Source organism: Polyodon spathula, chromosome 31 (assembly GCF_017654505.1).
Source record: "Polyodon spathula isolate WHYD16114869_AA chromosome 31, ASM1765450v1, whole genome shotgun sequence".
NCBI classification, from domain to species: Eukaryota; Metazoa; Chordata; class Actinopteri; order Acipenseriformes; family Polyodontidae; genus Polyodon; species Polyodon spathula.
Window position 1 is genome coordinate 1,410,115 of NC_054564.1, and position 8,612 is coordinate 1,418,726.

The 8,612-nt window shown below is 44.3% G+C and overlaps 1 pseudogene; it reads left to right on the plus strand.

The window, feature by feature from the left end:
- The first annotated feature begins 1,395 nt into the window (after nt 1-1,395).
- LOC121303024 lies at nt 1,396-6,137 on the plus strand (annotated as a pseudogene).
- Nucleotides 6,138-8,612: the final 2,475 nt, after the last annotated feature.

Here is an 8,612-nt window from a genome sequence, read left to right on the forward strand (position 1 = left end):
TGGTTCAGTGGGTATGCGGTCCTTGTCGTGCGTCATGGGGCAGGGTTTTGAAACTAGGTACTGTCTGAAACTGTCTGGCAACAAAAGTGACACTAAAGAAATAATTATACAAATAGATTCACGGTATTTGAGGAAGAGAAACTTAGCGTTACATTCAGAAGCGTTGACGTAATTCGCCGAAAAGAACTTGTTTTTAAAGTTGAACTAACCAGGGATAGGAGTAAGAGTCCCAATCGCAGAGCAGTTTAACCCGAGCTTGGTGCCTGCACACAGGGGCTAATCAAGCACGTAGTAAAACCTGGAATGGGCGAGACTGCTATACAGTAGGATCCCTGGTTTAACTCTGGTATTACATAAGAAACATAAGAAAGTTTACAAACGAGAGGAGGCCATTCGGCCCATCTTGCTCGTTTGGTTGTTAGTAGCTTATTGATCCCAAAATCTCATCAAGTATTGTAAAACGTTAGTGTCCCACACTTATCTTCAGCCGCTGTAGCAAAGGGTGTTATTTGAATACATCACATTTTTACAAGCATTACCACATGGATTTGAGAAAAAAAAAAAAAAAATACAAAATAAAACACACACACACACATCCAGTTATCCAGTTATTGATGTATTTCGTATTTGAAAATATCCAGTCGACGTTTGCATCGGAGTTTGATCCAGTCATTATACACACTGTGGCTAATCAAATACCTAGTAAAACCTGGAATGGATGAAAACTTCTGTTCAACAGGAGTCTCTTTTCCATCCCTGAGATGCGTGTTTTTTTTTAAACAAGCCGTTTGTGGTGTAATGCACCTTAAAGCCGCAGGATGTCAGTAAAGATAAATATTAAAACACAGGCAGACCATACAATGTGATTTTTTTTTTTTTTTTTACTCTTCTGGGTAATCTGGAAGCAACGACGTTAAAAACATCCGGCTGTATAACGGTAACGCACATTAGATACAGCAGATGCATCAGCAGCATGAGTTGATGTAACACACCGACCAAATCACATTACACAGCTACAGGTTCCAACGTCTTAAAAAATATTTAAAATACATGTGTTTAAATATATACCTATTTTAATGTGTGTGTGTGTGTTTTTTTTTTAATGAATAAATACATTAACGCGTATATACACATTATTTTCATCTCAACGCGCGTTGTTTTTAACGCGCGTTCTTTACTCGCGCTACGTAATGGCGCTTTCATTCCGCGGTTTGGAGTCTCCGTGTTTAATTGGCGCGGTAAGAATCCACTTCGCAGTGACACGTCTGTTCGGGGTGTGTTAGTATTATTAATCCAGAAACGGTTTTCGTACAGGTTGAACGCTAGACCCTTTTCGAGGCAGAGCAGAAACTTTTCTTATTTTTTTTTTCACTTCGGACCGGACCCGGTTCGGGAATGAAGGAACCCGTACAGCCGCCTGTCAGACCGGTTTGCAACTCGGCGAAACTGGATGGCCGGCTCATCGACACCAACCAGGACTGGGCATCTTCGAGCCGGCTCAGAAGGGTGTCAATTGAGGGAAACGTTGGTAAATATTATTATTATTATTTTTATTATTTATTATTATTATTATTATTATTATTATTGTATAAGTCCATGTTAATAGCGTAGCGTGCACGGGGGAAGCAGCAGCAGTTCTGATAGGTGACATAATCACACACAGGGACATAAGGGGTTTCTTGAATGTAATAGTTATATAATAATATAGTCCCATCGACACAGCTGGACAGGACCGCTCGGGGCATCGTTTAATCAGTTAACGATCTCCCCGCTAACTTCGTGCTGTTTTTTCTAGCCGTCGGGAAGTCCACTTTCGCCCGCCTGCTTCAGAAGGTGGAGAACCGGTGGGGGGTGATTCCAGAGCCGCTGAGCAAGTGGCAGAATCTCCAGACCTGCGAGTCCAGGGAGGTGAGCGAGAGGGAGATTAGCACAGGGCAGCGCCGCAGCTCCTGGGAGAGCGATAGCTTGCAGAGCGACGGCTCCCACAGCGCAGCGCTGCAGCTCCTGGGAGAGCGATAGCTGCAGAGCGACGGCTCCCACAGCGCAGCGCTGCAGCTCCTGGGAGAGCGATAGCTTGCAGAGCGACGGCTCCCACAGCGCAGCCCTGCAGCTCCTGGGAGAGCGATAGCTGCAGAGCGACGGCTCCCACAGCGCAGTCCTGCAGCTCCTGGGAGAACGATAGCTGCAGAGCGACGGCTCCCACAGCGCAGCGCTGCAGCTCCTGGGAGAGCGATAGCTGCAGAGCGACGGCTCCCACAGCGCAGCCCTGCAGCTCCTGGGAGAGCGATAGCTGCAGAGCGACGGCTCCCACAGCGCAGCCCTGCAGCTCCTGGGAGAGCGATAGCTGCAGAGCGACGGCTCCCACAGCGCAGCGCCGCAGCTCCTGGGAGAGCGATAGCTGCAGAGTGACGGCTCCCACAGCGCAGCGCTGCGTGCGCAACTCGTAGTAGACGTCATCATCGTATGCTACGTGATGAGGGTGATAAATTTCGGTATTAAAACAAAATTTATTTCATAACAATAACGAACCCTAACTCTAAGGTTTGTGGGGTATTATGGGGTACCCTGTGTGAGTTACCCTGGGGAGCCTTCATTCTGCAGCTGTATACTCTTATCCAGATAACGTCCCCTCAGGACTTTCTGAGTATATTGGGTTTCCTCTCTTTCTTCCTGTCTCCCCTACTTTTAACTCTTCTCTCCCCCTCACCCTACTCTCATCCCCCCACCCCACCCCACTTGCCTTCCCTACCCACCTCTCCTCTTCTCCCCCTTTCCCCTCACCCACGCCCTCTCTCATTCTCCTGTTCTCTCTTCCATCCCTGTCCGTCTCCACCTCACCTCTCCCCTTCCTCTTCACCCTCTCCCTCTCCCTTTCCCACCTCCTCCCCTCTCCCTCTGTCTCAGGTGGTGTTGGGCTGCCAGCAGAGCGTCAGTAACCTGCTGCAGATCATGTACCAGGACCCCACCCGCTGGTCCAGAGCTTCTCCTGCATGAGCCGCATCCGAGCCCAGCTGGAGGCTCCTCCGCCCAGCCTGCTGGAGCTCGAGAGGCCGCTGCAGATCTTCGAGCGCTCCTTCTACAGCGACAAGTAAACCCTTCACACTGAACACTATACAGTGCACACTGCACACTGCACCCTACACACTATACACTGCACACTGCACCCGACACACTGCGCTCTGCACACTGTACACTGCACCCTGTACACTGCATACTACACACTGCACACTATTCACTGCACCCTATACACTGCATACTGTACACTGCACCCTACACACTGCACACTGTACACAGCACACTGCACACACCTAGCACTGCACACTATACACTGCATAGTATACACTGCAACCTACACACTGCACCCTACACACTACACCCTATGCACTGCACACTATACACTGCGTACTATACATTGCACACTATACACTGCACACTATATACTGCACCCTACACACTATACACTGCACACAACACACTGCACACCGCTGGGCTGATTGTCTCTGCCTGCAGGTATGCGTTTGCAGTGTCTCCTGTTTGAGATGGTCTGATTGTCTCTGCCTGCAGGTATGTGTTTGCAGTGAGTTTCAGATGGGCTACATCAACGAGACAGAGTGGGCCATCTACCAGGACTGGCACAGCTTCCTGGTCCAACAGTTTGGCAAGAGGATTGAACTGGAAGGCATCGTCTACCTCAGAGCACATCCACAGGTATAGTGCACACACTAGGCATGAGAATCAGACTCCTACTGCATAGCAGCTTCGCTCATTCCAGGTTTTACTACAAGCTTGATTAGCCACAGTGTGTATAGGTAACAAGCTCAGGTGTTCCTGATTAAACTCGTAGTAAAACCAGGATTGGATCAAAATGCTATGCAATGAGTCTTATTTTCATTATCGCACACCCACATAGAATCACAGAAAAGCATTACACAGGTACACGCACGCAGAGGCACGCAGAGGCACACACACTGACACACACACACTGACACACACACACACACACACACACACACTTTGTAGTGTATGAGGGCTCTGCATGCAGATGTACAGTTCTCGGCTCTAGATGGGCATGGGGATTAACTCAATAATGAGTGCTGGGGCAAAAGTGAATATATAAGTTCAAACATTAGGGGGACACGGGATATAAAGTATAAATGAGCCTTTTATCTGTGTGTGTTTGTTTGAATTGACACAGTGTGTGCGTGTGTGAATTGACAGTGTGTGTCTGAATTGACAGTGTGTGTTTGAATTGGCACTCTGTGTGTGCGTGTTTGAATTGACACAGTATTTGTGTGTATGTGTGTGTTTGAATTGACTGTGTTTGTATTGACTGTGTGTTTGAATTGACTGTGCGTTTGTATTGACTGTGTGTTTGAATTGACTGTATGTGTGTGTTTGTATTGACTGTGTGTTTGAATTGACTGTGCGTTTGTATTGACTGTGTGTTTGAATTGACTGTGTGTTTGTATTGACTGTGTGTTTGTATTGACTGTGTGTTTTGCCCACTTTGTTGCAGAAGTGTCTGGAGAGGCTGGGCCGGAGTGCCAGACAGGAGGAGAGGAGCGTCGACCTGCAGTATCTGGAGAGACTGCACAGCCAGCACGAGGACTGGCTGATTGAGAAAACAACACCGTGAGTCAATACAGCACTGCACACTATACACTGCACGCTATACACTGCACACTGTACACTGCACGCTATACACTGCACGCTATACAGTGCACACTGTACACTGCACACTGTAGACTGCACGCTATACACTGCGCACTATACACTGCACACTGCACGCTATGCACTGACCAGTGCATGCTGCACACTACACTGCGTGCTGCACACTATACACTGCACACTATACACTGCAAACTATACACTGCACACTGTACACTGCACACTATACACTGCACACTGTACACTGCACGCTATACACTGCACGCTATACACTGCATGGTATACAGTGCACACTATACACTGCACACTATACACTGCACACTGCACGCTATGCACTATACACTGCACACTATACACTGCACACTATACACTGCACACTATACACTGCAAACTATACACTGCACACTATACACTGCACACTATACACTGCACACTATACACTGCAAACTATACACTGCAAACTATACACTGCAAACTGTACACTGCACACTATACACTGCACACTATACACTGCACACTATACACTGCACACTATACACTGCACACTATACACTGCACACTATACACTGCACGCTATACACTGCACACTATACACTGCACACTATACACTGCACGCTATACACTGCACGCTATACACTGCATGCTATACACTGCACACTATACACTGCACACTATACACTGCACGCTATACACTGCATGCTATACACTGCACACTGCACTGCACACTATACACTGCACGCTGTACACTGCATGCTATACACTGCACACTGTGCACTGCACACTATACACTGCACGCTGTACACTGCACACGATACACTGCATGCTATACAGTGCACACTATACACTGCACACTATACACTGCACACTATACACTGCATGCTATACACTGCATGCTATACACTGCACGCTATACACTGCATGCTATACACTGCACACTATACACTGCACACTATACACTGCACGCTATACACTGCATGCTATACACTGCACACTATACCCTGTACACTATGCACTGCACGCTGCATGCTATACACTGCACACTTTACACTGCACTCTGCACACTATACATTGCACACTACACTGCACATTGCACACTATACACTGCACACTATACACTATACACTGCACACTATATGCTGCACACTATACACTTCACACTCCAACCCAGCATGAGAACTGGTTTATTGAGAAAACCACACTGTGAGCACACTGCCTTGCACACTGCATTGCGCACAAACACACACTCTGCACACCCTCGTTGATGCACATATCCCAAATACTGTACACACACACACACACACACACACACACACTCACACACCCCTTGCACTCCACACTCACACTCACACTCACAGGTGTGCACACCCAGCCCTGCACTGCTTGTTTGTTCCAGGCTGCACATCACCTGAAGAGCACCCCAATGCTGGGGCTGGACGTGAACGAGGATTTTGAGCAGGACCGGCCGGTGCAGGAGAGGCTGCTGAAGCAGGTACTGCTCAAATAGTTTTGGACACATAATAAATATATTTTGAATTTTTCAGTTTATTTCCATTGCTTTATATGTGGGAAATGGCATCCTCATATGAGGTCATCATGCATTTGCTTGCTAGTCTTCCACATGTCCTCAGATATATATCTAAACACTATAATTTAGTTTTTAACCGTTCCCATATGAGGTGAAAAAAAAAACATACAGGGCCGCTATATGATGTTTTGTAAGCATGCAACCTTTCTGGACTACCGTTCGAAAACCAGCAGCAATCTCTGCTCTTTTCGTTCTTGCTTTCTCTTAGGTGAAGAAGTTCTTTGACAGTCTGTGGTTGTGAGTGTGACGACGCGGACCTGCCCAGGTTTTGGACGGGATTCGCATTCCCCTCCCCTCAACTTCAGCCTGCGATGGGGAAAAAACCTCCATCCCATAATTCTTATTAGCATCGCTAGCCACATCCCTACTGGACCCTATCACAGCAGCTGGACTTTTAGCAGAGCAGAGAGTGTAGGTCTGGCACTCAGAAGGTCAGCGACAAAGCGTTCGAAACGTTTCAGCCACAGCAGGTTCTCTAGAAACAGTAAGTGTGTTAATGTCAGGTTTTAGTCTCTTTATAATTATGGCTTCTGGTTTTCAGTGTTTTGCCCCGACTTTTCTACTCCCCTTTAGAAATTCAGTTGATCCCTGTTAAGCCATTTGTGTATCTCAGTGACACTGAGAAACGCGTTCATAGTCATTTAATTTACATTTTTTTCTTTCCCCTGTGAAACAACTAAATGGGCTTTTAAAAAGTCTTGTCTTGTCATTTCAAAGCAGAAACGGCTCCTCTTTATAAACGTGAATACAGTCACGCTGCAGAACGATTGCAATAAATTGAGTCCAGCATCAAAAATGTGTCACGGTAGCTTTGATAAAGGTTAGTCGCTGCTTAATGTGTCGTAATCTCGTTTGTACGTTATGAAAAATGAAGGCTTGACCGATAAAAAAAAACAAAAAAACAATTCAGTTGTTTCGCCGAAAGAAACCGTAAATGAAATCGATTTTACTATCGACTTGTTTCTCAGTGCACGATTGAAAGACACGAATGGCTTAGCAGGGATCAATTGAATTCTTAAAGGAGAAAGCCCTACTGGTAATGTATTTGTAAGTGTTCGGAGCTGCCTGTAATCAAGTTGAGAGTGGTAACTTGCACTCCTGAGTGCTTGAGGAATACTCTCAACTCGACTAATGGTAGCTGCGAACACTTTGAAACATGCCTTTAACATTCCCATTCCCTGAAGCGATCTTGTAAATACAGGTTTGAATATAATATTGAGGGATGCTTCTGAATGAATGGATGTGAAATAACATTGGCCTGTTTCACTGAACCCTGCTGTGAGGGTTTTTTTTTTTTTTTACACGGTTTTGTTTCTAAACTAGAGAGCTGTGCTTGTTTAAAACTCTGGGATCGCTGGAGCTGTCATTATGTGTAAATGGTACGCACCCCTCATTACTCTACGCCCTCGGCTCAGGATAATAATCTAGGTGCTAGTGCATTTATTAAATAAAAAAAAAAGTTTTGTGTATAGTCTTTAATGTTTTTTTTTTCTTCTTTGTACTGGATGAAAATACATTTTTGATACTGAATTCAGCCCCTGTTAATTCATGTGAGTTTAATCACCCTGATTCATTCCATGCTCCTCTGTATTGAATGCTGTTGATCGCGTGTGTAAGACATGCATTCATTCTGAATGAACACTTCTCACAATCCCCTGGTGGGGGTGTAAGAGGGTATGAATTCATGTCTTATACATGCAATCAACAGTGTTCATTACAGAGGAGCATGGAATGAATCAGGGTGATTAAACACACATGAATTAACAGGGGGGGCTGAATTCACAATGAAAGACTCAGAGGAAGCGCAGGAGATATTCCGGTGTTATTCCTGTAGGATTCAGACCGGGGGATTCGATAGAAATAAAAATAAATAAATAAATAAATACGCAAAGACAATATGTTTGAGTGCAAAAAATAAATATAAAATTTATTAAAACACCCACCAGATTTCAAAGTTATCAGGAATAATAATAACACCAGATGCCTGTGTACAGTACAGTAAAATAGAAAAAAAAATTAAACACCCAAATTTATTATTATTATTATTATTAATAATAATAATAATAATAATAAGAATAATAATAATAATAATAAATATTATGAATGAGAATCATAATAATTATTTAAATGAAGTAGGTTAATCAATCATAAAATCATCACATGGCAAACAGCTTAAAGAAAATAACAACCGAACCAAAATTGAAATATACAAAACACTCAATTATATCTGCATCATATATCCTGTTCAGTATCTACATAACAACGTAAATATAATAATAATATAATAATAATAATAATAATAATAATAATAATAATAATAATAATAATAATAATAATAATCATATAATATATATTCTAT